This window comes from Poecilia formosa, unplaced genomic scaffold (genome assembly GCF_000485575.1).
Source record: "Poecilia formosa unplaced genomic scaffold, Poecilia_formosa-5.1.2 Scaffold119, whole genome shotgun sequence".
NCBI lineage: Eukaryota > Metazoa > Chordata > Actinopteri > Cyprinodontiformes > Poeciliidae > Poecilia > Poecilia formosa.
Window position 1 is genome coordinate 162,333 of NW_006800058.1, and position 15,544 is coordinate 177,876.

The 15,544-nt window shown below is 38.0% G+C and overlaps 1 non-coding gene across 1 annotated transcript; it reads right to left on the reverse strand.

The window, feature by feature from the left end:
* Window positions 1-10,538: 10,538 nt before the first annotated feature.
* On the reverse strand, window positions 10,539-10,612 carry trnan-guu (transfer RNA asparagine (anticodon GUU)). The gene has a single exon. It is a non-coding gene; the product is annotated as a tRNA-Asn (tRNA).
* Between the last annotated feature and the right edge of the window lie 4,932 nt (window positions 10,613-15,544).

Below are 15,544 nucleotides of genomic sequence, written 5' to 3' on the forward strand. Positions count from 1 at the left end.
GTCAAATGAACCTGAATTTTGACAGTCTGAGCTCTAAAATCCAACATAAAATCTCACTTTTCTACAGTTACCGTATTGGAAATCAGATTTTCTGATGACTTTTAGATGCCCTCACTCACTATCTTCTGCAGGACTCTCTTCCTTACTATTGCAGCTTAACCTCATAATATGATTGAATGGGATGTAAGAAAATTAAACAAAAAACTACATTAGAATATAATAAACTCCATCCATCCATCCATCCATTTTCTTCCGCTTATCCGGGGTTGGGTCGCTGGGGCAGCAGCTTCAGAAGGGAGGCCCAGACTTCCCTCTCCCCAGCCACTTCTTCCAGCTCCTCCGGGGGAATCCCAAGGCGTTCCCAGGCCAGCCGAGAGACATAGTCCCTCCAGAGTGTCCTGGGTCTTCCCCAGAGCCTCCTCCCTGTGGTACGTGCCTGGAACACCTCGTATTTATTTATTTTTAAGCTTATTTACGTTGTTCTTATTCAAAACAAACTCATATATATAAATGTAGTCGATTCAGTCACATCATATAGATCTAATTGAAGTCAAATTCAGGTTTATCCCAGTTATATACTTCACTGCAAACTGAACTTTGCAGTGAAGTTCAGTTTGTAATTTTTCTGTTTTACTGTCTTATAAATGTGAATGTGACAAAAGTGTTTGGGTGATGAAAAGATAACAGTATTTAACACGATCCAAGATCTAAAGAAAATCAACCTCAGAATTTTGATAATTTCACTGAACACTGATCCAGAACCGCACAGCATTCTGGGGGATGTAGGCAAAGAAAAACACTTTAGCTGCTCAATTTGTAATAGCTAGCTAAGAAAGGTTGATGGGATCAACTAACTCACTCATGCTTTGGTTACCTAGCAACAACATGTTGTGTAGCAGTGTCATGTGGAGTGACACCTGTCCACCCCCAACATTTCACTGGTTGTAGGTACTCTGATGTGGACTCATCCTCACCAAAGTACGCCTTTATAACTGCAGAAGTTGGTTGGTGATGCACTGACTGGCACAGGAAACCATATTCACTTCAAACTGTTTGGATGCAACACTGAGCTGGTGACGTTGAGAGTCAGTGCAGCCTGTCACAAGAATGCATAGCCTGTCTGACTGCAGCTCTGGCAGGTGTGCAGTGGCCACTTTGTGCAGAAGAAATGGGGCGAGGCATCCAACTAACATATCATAGCTCATAACTAGTGTCCAACCTGATTGTGGGAAATGAAGGTAATCGGTTCACTTGGCTAAAAAGTCTCAAACGTTGGCACATAGTGCATGCCTGAGTATGTGGGAGGAGTTTCATGTTTTACCACCGTGGAACATAACAGGGTGGAGTGAAAGAAATTGATGAGAAATTGTGAATAAAAGAGGAAAGGACATATAACCGGTTTGGTGGTATTTTGGATATTGAATATTTTAAACAACAGTCTAATCAATAATTATCAATATTGACTGATATGAAATGCTTATAACGTGAAAAGTTGTTCAGCCATATTGTCCAGCTCTATGAGGAACCAACAGGACATACACAGACCTGAGCCAGAACCAACAGCCACCAGATTCAGAGTGAGCACTAAGTAGATAAAACTGCTGTGGGAGCAGAAAAGACGACTATACCTGGAGTCAAGAGAGACGAAGCTGCTGGATCCTGTAAGAACAAACAACCTTTCTGACTATCAGGATCTCTTTCAAATGTAATCTATTCTATCCCTCCCTCCTTCTTTTCCTCGTTCTCTTTCAGAATAAAATACATCAAAATTGTAGTGAAGCGTCGCTATCCTTAAACTTCTAAGAGACAGATAAACACTTGATAGAAGTTAGATTATTTGATTTGATTAATTCATTCCAGACATGTCCCAAACATTGTGTTGAGCAAATACGGTCAACATTAACATTAGGATGAGTCTATGAATTCACACATGTAAACATACATACACACATGCATACTCACAGAATTGACCATATATGAAAAGAAACGTATAAATTTATACCAATCGATACATTTACTTTAATGGAATGCACACAAGAATAAATCTATAACATAAATATATTCCCAGTATGAACATATCTCCTCCATAAGGCGCTGCAAGTTCACCACAGAAAATATTTGTATCATCCACCAACAAATCAAAACGTAGAACTTTTAAGACATTACTTATGTCATTCATATTGACCCCTGGGGGACACAAACATAATGTCCAAACTTAATGAGTTAAAATCACATATTTTTCTCATATTGTTGCCTGTTACTGAAATAACTTCTCATCCATTTCAACACTCCTCCCCTGACACCATAACGCTCCAGATTTTTGATTATTTGTAGAGTGACATTTGCACATTTGCTGCTGGTTTATACATTTGTTTGTGTGTTCCAGATGATAATAGTAAAAAGACATTGGCTTGATTAATATTATATTAAATTTTGAATATGTTGCCAGCTTCCATTGATTATGTATTTATCTTGGGTTGATTTTAAAAGGAGTTAGTCCAGAGAAACATTCTGTAATATTCTAACCCTGCTTTAAATGAAGGATAAGAAAAGAAAGGAGTCTTTCCTTCAGACTGATTTCAGAGTTATGAGACTGATTGGTTTTTAACACAATTTAATCAACATGCAGCCTGCACCGTTTTTCTTCTTCCACATTCCCTCTCTTCTGTACAGGGAGGAAATAATACATTACAGAAGGCTCCCATTTTCCTCAACAAATGAGTTACACTATGAAGAAAACTTTATCATAGCACACTGAGCTCATTTGACAAAGCATATGAGCCTAACACTCTGCAAGCTTCAGGTCATTATTTTGTAACATATCATGAAATTTGGGGGCGTCTAACATCAAGTAGTTAGGACTCTATTTTTGAACAAATGGGCAGTAAGCTTCAGGCTACTTGTTTAGCAGTCCACATGTGACACCTCCATTAGAAGAGTGCCACGGCTACGCCGCAATAAATTCTCATGTCTCCTAATTAGAAAGGTTTGACTCTGGCCTTAGTTAGAACCACCAGAGACTCCAAATAACAGCTCAAGCCATGCCATGAAGTATCTTCATCTCATTATGAAAGAGCAGTTTCTGTGTCTCACATCTTCTTTAGTTCATATTCGCCCTCCTCTCCGTTTGTGTAATTTGTGGACTTTATGTAGCATCTCTACACCAGCACAGTTAGGTCCAAATTAAACCGGCTGATCAAAACCATTATGAATCTGATTGGGTTTCAGAGAGGCAATGGGCAATATGAACATAAAGTTTTACCACGATATTTTGTGGTACTATTGTGATCGTGATAAAACAGATGACAACTATTTGTTACCCTTTTTTTTGGTTTTTTTTTAGAAAACTGTGGCTGTGACAGCATGGCGCAGCATCATAGCCCCACAAACACAAATAAAGCTCTTGCAAAAGATATCAATTTGATGTCTGATTCCTTGGGACACAATAACTGCATTAATTTACCAATTTATTGATTTTTATTAATCCTCTTATAGAAAAAACAGTAGAAAAAAATAATAAAAGTGTGTATTGTAAAACTAAGACACACACAGTAACTGTGTTTTATATTTTCAAATTTATTGATATTTAACACTCTTGTAGAATAAATAGTGGAAAAAAATAGCAAATAGCAAAAAATATTTTTAAAAAGAAAAATACCAACAGTTAGGGGTTTTGAAGCAGCAACGCTAATCCAGAATCCTATTGCGATAAGAAGTAATAAATGATAAACGATGTGATAAATGCCCATCCATATTTCAGAGTCATACATCAGGTCAGGAGCTGAGCTTCTACAGTATCTGGTACACTGGGATAGTTGGGAAACTTTCAGCTGAAGCGGATTGTTTGCCAAAGCTTGTGATCGCGCAGCGAACACGTGAAGCGGTGCTGGTGTTATTAGAGGGATCGGAGGAGGCCCACTGTGCTGTTCTTCATAAGTCCTGGCAGTGGTACAAACTCAGATTATGCCGTGAAACTGAAATTTCTCACAGAGCATTCCCAGGCCAGACTCGCCCTGCTTCCCGCACTACCTGTGATGATAAACGGCTCTAGATTTTAAGATTCCCATTTCTAATTTTCCAAGTGTAGAGGCAGAGCCACGGCGATTGATCAAACGGGGCAGCGAGTTTCGCTCAGCCCCCACCATCTGCCCCCATCCTCCACCCAACCCCTCTGTCTTTGCTCTACTACCTCTTTTTGCTCTCTTTTTTTTTCAGCCAAAGGATCCTGTTAAAATATTAATTTAGATTTATGAACGGTCACTATAACCTTCTCTATTAATACCCCCCAAATTGGCAGAAAGTTATGCATTTGTATCAGCGCAGAAGAGAATTAAACATTTTGAGGTTTGATGGAGGCAAGTCAGTGCCTTCTCCTGTGTGACTTCATTCCTTTGACACTGATTTATCTATAAAGTGTCTGAACTCACACTCCTATTTTATGCCTTTAAGTACAGAGCCTGTGAAAAAAAGCTATTTTCACACCTTTTGGCTTTGTGAACAATATTAACTTCTGACATTTATAAAATTCTTCTCTCAGGCAACATGATATTTACATCTGGCCTGGATAATACAGAATTTAATGCAACAGATCTTTTTAATTATCTTAATGGTTTTTGTGAAGGGAATTGCAGAACAACTATAACAATTTTGATTATTTAATGAATTCAATATCTACACATTGTCTATTCTCATATGAAAGGGTCAGTCTTATGCAGCTAGCGGATACCTGGTGCAGCTGGATGGACTTCTTCAGGACAGAATGGTTGTTTACTGAGCAGCGTTGACGATTTTTTTACATATACAGTATAATGTCAGATTTTAGCAAATTGCAAAGAGAAAGAAACTTATATTTGTACCTTGGCTTTTTGGCTTGCAAGAATCCGCTAACCCACCTTTCATTTTCAGAGGTAAAATAAATATTCTTTTATTTCACAAATAAAAAGTATGTGAATTTCAAAAGCGACAAACTACAATGTCAAAATGTTGTTTTTACTGAAATATCTTAAAAAGAATGATGTCCATTTTTATTTATATAGATTATATCTCAGAATGAATACAACACCTTTGTCTACTGCTGTTTGCTGTCCAACAATGGACTGACTTTAGCAAAACTGTAATTATACTCTAAGAGGAACCTGGCAACTTTGGAGGAGTTGCAGAGATTTACACCTCAGGAAGAAGGAGGCCATTTTTGAATGAAAATACTAGAAAATTTCCCTTTAAAGTTTGCTATGTGCCATGTAGGGTTCACAGTGAAAATGTTAAAGAAGAATTCTTAGTTGTTTTAGCAAGTTTTAAATAAATGGAAATCATTTAGACAAGTAAGTCCAACTGCCATAAATTCTATTTAATATTTTATAATCGTTCTGGGCTCTCTCATACTTTGTGTCAAGTTGAGATCGGCTCTGACTGACGTCTGATGATGAAAACTGTCATCTTCTTGTCAGGGGGACGTCTGCTAACAGGTTGAATTATTTCACACATGGCTCTGATCAGTGTGATGTGTGATTGGCTAGAAGTTTGTAGGTGTCCTTTATGTAGGGATGCATTCGGACAACAGTATTGATGTTTCACTTCAACAAGTCTGTGACCATCTGGAACAGCAAATGTCACAAATGGTTAATTTCTATTTGTCATTATTTTGTAGAAATCGGTTTTCATTTTGACATTAATGGGTTTTGTGTAATTTTCTTTTGTCAAAAATGCCAATCTTTGTTGATCATGACATGATTTGTAAAAACAATACATGGTGATTTTTAGTGACACTGTACATTCATTCATAAGAGGATAATATATAATCCATCATTTTATCCAAAGTATAGAATAGAAAGTTTTTAGTTGGTCCTTCCTCTCACACACACTGTTTCAGGTTCCTTCTGTTAGTCAAGTCTGACGATGTTCTTCACAGTTTACAGTATAGCTTCACTTTTACAATCAGAAATGAGTAAAATGAGGCAGTAATTTGAAAGTACATTAAAATATTATGCTTAGTGTTTCTCTTTGTAGGAGATACTGAATGCTTCCATAACTAAACCTGACCAAGTGTCACCAACCTGCAAAATACACAATGTGAACATACTGATTACCTCTGTGTACTGAAATTATACAAATTATTAATTTTTATTTATTATATTTCCTGACACTTAAAAAATACTTGCTGAGTGCAAAATTATACCACATATATTCAATCAGTCCGTTTTTATTCCAAACACAAAGATCCATTGTACAAAAAAAAGAAAAAAAATATAGATAGATAGATAGATAGATAGATAGATAGATAGATAGATAGATAGATAGATAGATAGATAGATAGATAGATAGATAAAACTTATTTCACATGAAAATGATGTAAATTTCTTTTTAAAAAGAAAAAAAAAGAAAAAAAAAAAACCCTGAATATCTAGTTGAGTCATATTGATTTGTGACTGTTGCTTGCTGGATTATGCATTCATACACATTCAACCAGAGGTTCTTAGCGTGCCATAATTTGTGGAGCACGCGCGTCTGACCTGCAGGAAGCTGCGAAGACAGCAGAGCGCGGCGGCTTCCCCAGAGGAAACGACGGGAAGGGGAGGCAGGAGGCGGCGCTGCTGTGAGCTGCTGAGGCCACTTTGTCTCAGGAGAGGGGCTCCTTCGATCTGATTATTTGGGAAGGACAAAGTGCTTTTGTTGATGAAGAGTCGTTGTGATATCTGGGAGTTGGGAAATCAATGGGATGCACAGAGCCCCGGCGCATTGATCCCAGCCCCGGCATTGACAATCCGTGGCCTGGTTAGTTATGCGGGAGAACGAGGTAAAATGAGCTGCTTGTGAAAAGTGTTTCTCTGTGTTTGCCGCGGGTTCTGGACGCGGCGCTGCTATTTGGATCACCGGCATTGACAGGCCCAGCTCTGGAATGATTAATAATCAGCAGCTCCAAAGTTTAGAGCGCGTGTGTGTACGTGTGCCACAGACAGCAAGTTTTTATGAAAAGGTGAATGTTTCCCTCTTTTTATTTCCAACATGTGTCATTTCCACTATCATTTAAAAATGGGAGCAAAACTTTAAAAAGAAGGGGAAAAAAAACAACACTGCATATTTTGAAGCACATTTCAATGCAGGAAAGACGAGGAAGAAACCGACGGAGAACGAGAGAAGGATTCAAATCACTCAAATGAGGGGTCTCTCATTATTGGGTGCTGGTGTTGTTTGTCCAGGCAGCCTTTTCCTGGCACCTTGTTAGAGATGTCCACGGCTGGTAATTGGATCTGTCTTGCCGTTAGAGTGGAGCCTTGGCTGACAGACGCTCAGGCCGCGAGACTCTTAAATGACAAATGTTCCATCGTCTTCTAAAACCGTAGCGTGAAGCTGTGACGTCTCGTTATCATCTCTCAGGCGAGATTTGAGGGCTCTGGCAATCAAGCGGGCTACTTACATCTCCCAGCTTACCGTGCTAAGGAGGATGAAGGGGAGGTGTGGGGGTGAGGGAGGGTGACAGATGCTGGGTGGAAGCTGAAGTAAAGGTTTTGTTTGTTTCTTTCCTTGATTGTTTTTACTGTTGGTGATCTTTAGGAGAAGTTCTCTTTAACAAAGCAGCTTTAAAGTGAGTGACACGGGGCTACGATTTTTGACAAGGTTACAAAAACTTTAACATTTGCATGAAATGGAATGGACAAGCTAAGCAAACCTTCATTTTCTGAACTAGAGTAGAGGGTGTTGTTTTAGAGGACTTGCTGTGGTCTATTGAAGTTTTAAACAATCTGAACTGATTTTATCCAATCACTAGCATTTTTCCGTGACGCACCAGATCAATGAAGCTTACTGAAAATTCCATGAGCTGTACACGACCCCATAAGGAGACGGGCTAAGATATGTTTGCCATCAATAAATTGTTTTATATGTTCCTCTTGCTCTGCCTTTAATTGCTCAGTCTTTGGAACCATGGCCAACAAGGACTGAGTGGCTCCAGTCCTCCAGCGTCAGTCCTGCCAGTTTTAGAAGCATCTCTGCTCCAACACAGCTGATCGAGTTGGTACAGCTGCCTCCACCTCAGCAAGTCAAACTTCTGCTAATGAAGCATCACTTGGTTCAGGTGTGCTGAACCAGGGAGAGAAGTGAAACATGCAGGATGTTCGTCCTTGAGGACTGATTGCAGATAACCTGTGGACAGGTTATCTGCATATCTGCGTAACCTGTAGATATGGATTTGGAGTGGAATTGACCAGGGATAAGTAACGTTCATGTTTTAATATCTGTGATCTGAATTTCTTCCTTTGGTCAAGTTATTATGTCATCAAGGTTTCTGATTCCTGCTGAGGCACAGCTGTTGATTACCAGGATCTGTTCTTTGCCATGGAGCAGACTTCTCAGAACTTGCCTTGGTTTTTGCACGTATTTGGCTGTTGCTGCTTTCCTTGTGTCCTCTTCGTCATTACCATTTCAATACTACTTGAATTTCCAATAACTATATAATTGTGCAAATTGAAAGTTCAAAAATAAATTTGCTTAACTGAAACACAGCAATGTTGAAAGCTCATTTATTTGTATGAATTTTCAAGTTTTTGTGCAAGGATGAGATTTTTTTTTGTTTTGTTTTGTTTTTTATTTTTGGTCATGTCAAAATAGATGTATTTCAAAAAACTGAAATGGAAACACTTTTTTCACATGATACGAGTCACATGATAAACAATCGGATGTTAATACTGGTGAAACAGTCAAAGATGTTTTCACCAGTAGGTGGACGATGGTTTCTTTTTTATTTTTTTTCAGATAACGTTCAGCTGGCTCCACTGGAGCTCTCACAGCTTCACAGTTCATAAAAAGTTGTGTGTCATACTAATGTGTTGAATCCAGTTTTTCTGTAATATCACCAACTACAGTTTCCACAAAACGTAGCATATGTAGTCACTCCCAAGTAGTCTTGACGCTCCAATGCCTGAATAAGACGCCAACGTCTCCTCTGATTGGCTAATAAATGATGAGTGCTGACTGAATTGTGAATATATATATATATATATATATATATATATATATATAAAATATAACCGTTTATACGTGTTGCTGCTGTGATGTTTAATGACTTATCACGTTAACAACCTAACTCACATGTAATTTTAATTTAATCTCTTTTTGGAAACGCTGCAGATGTGAACTACATGCAGTTTCGTAAGGCCTTTAAGACAGTTGAACAATTAGCATCACATGATCTCGACTGAAGATAAGGAAAAAACTACTATATGCTTGATTGTCTTATTTTCACTATAATACAAGTTAAAAAGGTCTCTAAGGCTTTGTGTTATGGGGTCCAGTGTATATGTGTGAAGTAAAAGTAAAAACAGAAAAGTTTTATGGAAAGCAGTTGCATGTCATGCCTTACTAGGCATTTTCCCATAAACCCAGTATAGACGTGCAGCAACAATTCTCCTGTGTCTCTTTCAACATGGAACCAATTTAATGTGTCAACAGAAAAAAAAAAACCTTGAGAGTTTCCAAACTTGGTTTGCTTGACTTTGTGTTTTAGATATGTTGTGTACAACCCAGCTGGAAAAATAAAAGTTGTATACATTTCCAATCCAAAGAATGCAGCCTGAGTGAGGAAGTGCTGCTGGTTAAGAAAGTCGTTCCAAATGGGCCTACATGATGTTCGTGTAAAGGAATAAAAGACAGGGCCGTCTAAAGCACAGGTGTCCAGCCGGTCTGCTTCCTACTGCTCATCTGTTGTTATTGTCTTCCCAAGCCCACTATGGTTCAGATTAGCTCAACTGTCAGACCTGTTTAGATCTGTTAGACTTTAAGATGACTCATGACTCCATCTGCAGTATATCATCAAATGAAACAAGGCATCTGGTTAAGACAGCAAAGATACAGAGAACAAGGAAGACATGATCATCGTGATCAGAACAAAAGCCTCAAGTAAATGTACCTCACATTTATAAATAAAACCAGGCTGCTCTTTCTTGCATCCAGTGTTCTAGTTGAGGGAAAGTGTTGGCATGCTCACCTTGCAGTGAGAAGGATGGTTTTAAATCCTCACACTGAGCCTTTCTGACTGGAGGACGCAGACTTTGTCTTGGCCAATCAAAAATCTTCATTTTGGTTTTCAGTTTGAGACAGCATTTAGCACGGAGCATTTTTATGCTTTTTGGATCAATATCTTGCTGCTTTACACAAATGTACTTACTTTTAGAGTCACAAGCTAATGACTGTACTGTCTTCATCTGGATGTTCAGCTTTAGTAAAGAATTCATTGTTCAACTTATTAGAAACAGAAATATCCTTTATTGTCCCACACTGGGGAAATTCAGGTATGCCAGCAGCAAAATAAAGACAAATGTAAGCATATATATTCAAATAAAAGTAAAAAAAATACAAATAAAAAAATTGTCTAACTGATTGCGCCACAGATATATATCCAAAAGTATCCTTTGATCAATGTCTTTTTCATACGGCAATCATGTACTGAAGCGAATCTTTCAAAAGCAGCAGCCAAGAATGGCAGATGCAGTCCAACAATCAGTCAGTCACAGAACATCCGTTGCTGTATCTGGAATGAAGACACACGTCCCTGGGTGGGCTTGAACCACCAACCTTTCAGTTAACAGCCGAACGCGCTAACCGATTGCGCCACAGAGACAGAGATGCTGCAGCATTCCAGGTGGCCGTGGTATGGATTCATCACATGTGCAATGTTCTAGTCTACCTTTGATGTTTATCTAACATGAAAGATAAGAATAAAAGGCTGTACAGGAAGGGCAACATAGGTAACATAAAAAATAAGTAAAAACAATTGTACAAGATTTGCATATGTGCGGCAACAAACTATAATAAATAAATTAAAAACAAACTACAAATATCAACAGAAATCTTATTTGAAATAAGGATAGAGATCCCAAAACATCTAAGCAACCCATCACACCATCACACTACCACAATCATGTTTGGGTTTTAATATAACACACACCATCCTGAAGGTTCAACTTTTGTCTCTGCGCAAAATATTTTGAATCTTCTGACTCGATCTTTCACATTAAGTCAGATTAATTTGGATGTACTCTCTCCTTTAAAAAAGGTAATTATTGTTTTAATAGTTTCCTTTTTTTCTTCTCAGGCTATCTGCAAGGAAACAAATACATTTTCAATAATAAAAAAAAAAAAACTTTTACTGAAATTTTTGCATGTGAAACCTAAAATAACGTTTCAGAGTTCATTCCCTCCACAGTTTTGTTAAATCACTTTTTGTTGCCATAGACAAAAATGAATCCATGCTCTGCACTTCATGTTGTCACTACCTGCTTTACTGGATCATCTGCTCACACTTTGTGTCCATTTTTACAAAGCAGAAATAAAAACAGACAGACTGCTGGATGAGCAGCTAATGAATCACGATGTAGAAAATTCACTTGGATATTAAATAAGAGAACAGTAGATTTTGCTTCCAGTTTGCCCAGCATTTATCACACTGTGTAGCTTAGCTGCCTGTCAGTCGACTCGCCCAAAGAATACACCTTCTGCCTCGCCCCCCTCCCTTGGATTCTACCCCCCAATTGTCTTCCTCTACTTCATCCTCCTCTCTACCTTTGCAATGCAAAGTCCAACATTAAATTGTGATAGATGAAGAGTGGAGGGCATTCATACAAATCAATGAGTTTAGTGTATGTGTCATTAGCCTGCGCCACGCAGCCAGCGGTCAGCGTCATAAATCACACCGTGATCGGCTGTCTGGTGTCCTGGCCACAGCTGCACACAGTGCATGCATTAGCTCACACCGACACACCAACCCGAGCCGTGAACCTGAAACAAACCATGGGGAAAGAAAACTCCTAAAGACTGAATGACCAATAGATTATGACTCAGCAGTGTTCAAATTAAGTGTTATTTTTTTGAGTAAAATTTCTAATTAGAATAAAACTAAATTTAAGTGAAATTTGATTGGATTTTTGCTACCTAAATTGGCCTAAAAGGCCTTGCAGAGTAATATTTCTTTATTGGACTTTTATGTAAAAATACCAACACAAAGTGTAAAAATGAAGGAACATGATGCAATGTTTCACTCATAAAATTAAAAAATGCGTGACCTCCTAAAACTACATCAGTGTTCAGCAGGTCATAATGGTTTAAGTAGGATCAAGACGTTCCGTTAGCCTGACGGGGGTCACGTTAATCTGAAGCCTGTCTGTCGTTTTGACAGATTTCAGTTTATACTCCTGACTATACTTGGTGCATATGAATGGACATTTTCAACAGAGATAACAAAATCAATCAATAATAATGACAAAATCCCTTATAAATATCATCTCTGACATGGACAGCGCAAGTAAGAGTTATTTAACAGGATGCTTAGGAGCGCATCTGATTCAAAAGCACACTCTGAACTTTGGCTGAAGTGGAACATTTAATAACAATCCTACAGTACATACAGAAAATATAAAACTAAAGAGTACGCCATGTTGTGTTAAGCTATTTGTAGTCTAGAAAGACAAGTAGGCAGTTAGCCTTGAGGAAAGACAGAAAGGTGCAGAAGTTAGTTAGACTGTAAAAAGCACAGAGTGCTGCATGAGGTTCTGCTTCGCTCCAGCAGCAACAGAGATCAGAACCTTTCTCACACATTCCAGAGGTTTTACACCTGATCCACCCTGTAGTTACAATAAGCAACAAGATGGAGCTGGAAGACGTTAGACAAAAGCTAAAAATGAGAAAGGTACCCTTCTTCTTCAAATGGTGGTGTTAAGATTAAAGCAGTAAAATCTTAATTAAAATATGTCTGGTTTAATTCAGGCCTCTGAACTTAATCAGTCAGGTTGGAGCAGGCTCAGTTCAGGTCAGGCTGGATCTTTTAGGCCTGATCTAAACTCTAGTCCAGGTTTCAACAAAATGATTGAATGTGACCTCTGACCTGTGGTAAGTAGGTTAAATGACAGAATAAATATGAAACTTACATGTAGGCACAATGGATATAATGCCTAGAGACACATAGGGAGGGAACTGGAAGTGTCATGAGGAGCTGGACGTCTGCTGGATGGTAATAAACAGATCTATGAATATAATAGTTATTCATCATTTCTCCTGGTTTAATTCAGTAAACCAGTTAATTTAAAGTAACTGGTTCAGACCTGCGTGTATTCCAACACATGAATGTTCTGATCATGGTGTTCATTAACCAGCCTTCCCATTAATCCTATTCCCACATCTGGAGTTCGATTTATTCTACTTCTGATGACAGTATAATATTTCTGTGTTCTTTACAGAGGGATTATGAGCCATAACTGGCTCTGAAAGCCATAAACTATCTAGGTATTAGGATTTTGAAAGACATAAATCTGCTTTCTATGGCAAACCAAACAAATATCAACAACTTAAATAGAAAACATCAAAATGGTCAAAAAATAACTACAGATATTAGTTTAAAAAATCACGCTGAATCTACTCCTCCAGATTATTATACCTAAATATCAATATCAATCCAAACGTTAAGCATTTCAGTTCACTGCCTTCTACAGGTAAATATCAAGATATCAGGAGGCCATGGTCTACTCAAATCATTACAGTTAGAGCAGGTGCAGAGAGACTCTGACACATTTAAGAGAATACTTTCACTCCATCTAAACAAGAGATATTCTGTGTTGATGCTCTTCATATTACTAAATGAATGCAGCTAGTGTTGACCTGAAACAGCTCAGATCCCAGGAAGTAGATAACATTACTGTAGCAGAAACACCAGCAGTATGGACAGGTATGATAAAGAGATACAGTGTTATATTTCATTACACCTTATATAAAAAGCAAACAAATTATGGTCACATTTAAAGCATCTCCTGCATGTCTTTTGGTTGTGTGATAAATTACAACAGTAATTTAATTTATAAATTACAACAGTAATTTATCCACCAGATAAAAAACCTGGTCTGATTCCAGAAGGTAGAATTTCTTACAATAGATGAAACAATCAAATGCCAACACAAAGAAACCAATGAGAGCAATCATTTTACCAAAAAACAAAACAAAACAAAACAAACAAAAAAAACAATACAGTTTTTACCACTGTGAGAAAAGCTTCCACAGTGAACTGGTGGCTAAGAAAGCGCAGCTATAACTAAGCCGCATATAAGTTTGAGTTTACCCGAAGAAGAACTCGGCCAGAAGCATAATTAATCAAGGCCTAGGCTCAATTAATCAAGCGAGAAGAGTCCTAGTCTCGCAACTCTGCTATCCAAACCAGAACCCGGGTGTCAATACTCGCCTCAGGGAGGCAGCCAGCCAGAACCAGAGCTCCAGCACCAGTCAATACAGAAGCCTGAAAATCAAGCTGTCCTCCCACACTGTGGTCCAGGGCTGGGCAGTCACTGTCATCGTCCACAGGAGGACACGTCGTCCAGCTGATGGTATGCAGATTAGAGGATGGGGATCTGCTGCTGGGGAAGAGATGGAAAAAGTTCTACTTTTCTCTTGATTAAGTAGGTCCAGTTTGTCGAACATTAACAGCATTGAGTCATATTGTGCGCTGTAGAGGGAAACACAAGATTTAAGAAAAGGGTTTGATGAAGTGTAGGGCTTTCAGCCATGGAGGCTCATCTGAACTGAATTCATTTATCCCTGAAACAGCTGCTTTACTCTGTCTTTACAGCTCAATTTCTATGCACAAATAAAAAATAAAGCTTGTTTACTCGTGTCTATACTAAATACAAAAGCTCTGCACAGTATCTCCCCAAGAGTTTCTCATGGGAGACACCCTCCCATTTCTTTTGAAGAAATTAAAAATAATATTTATGAACAAACAAAAGCCTTGTTCTTCTTCTCTAAATTCCCATAATAAGTCTTTGTATTTTTTTCACTTTGTGAGTCAATCATTGCAGTTTTTCATCCTCCTTTTCTTCATATAGAACAAGTCACTCGTTTATTTGATATGGAGACATAATTTGATCTCTAAAGACTTTGGGGGAGAATGCCGATGAGAACTTCCTGTTTCAGCTGCTCAACGGGAAAAAGCCTCGTTAGCATCCATGTACCAACGAACACCTTAGCTTCAACAGCTGCTAACAGCTTCGTCAATCTGAATGTCAATTTAGTTACATTTATGTTTTGCTTTGCTTTGGGTTTTTTTGCCTCATGTAAAGTTAATTTGAGAAATTAAAATTGAAATTACATTTATATTTTTATCAAGTTAATTGTATATATTGACAACATTAGCAGCATTTTCTGCTAAATAATTGCATAAATAAACAAATGAGCTTATATGTATTATTTTATTTCCACACATTTAGCATTGAGATGCTATTTTAGGACTGAATAGCTTTGCTGACAGGCTGACTTCTTTTAGCACAACTTGAGTACAACAGTAGTCTTTTCCAGCGTCCAATCAGATTGCCTTAGAAGCCCAAATGATGGCAGAACGATGTAAAAAATGGGATTAATTGTGTTAAAATGTTTAAAGCGTTAAAATCTATGTAGTTAATGAATCAAAACTAATAACTTGGCCCTGTTTCAATAAAATTCAACATAAACTCTTTAGTTGACAAAATTACATAAAACGCTTTAATATCCAAATATGAAAAGACTATTTCAGTACGGT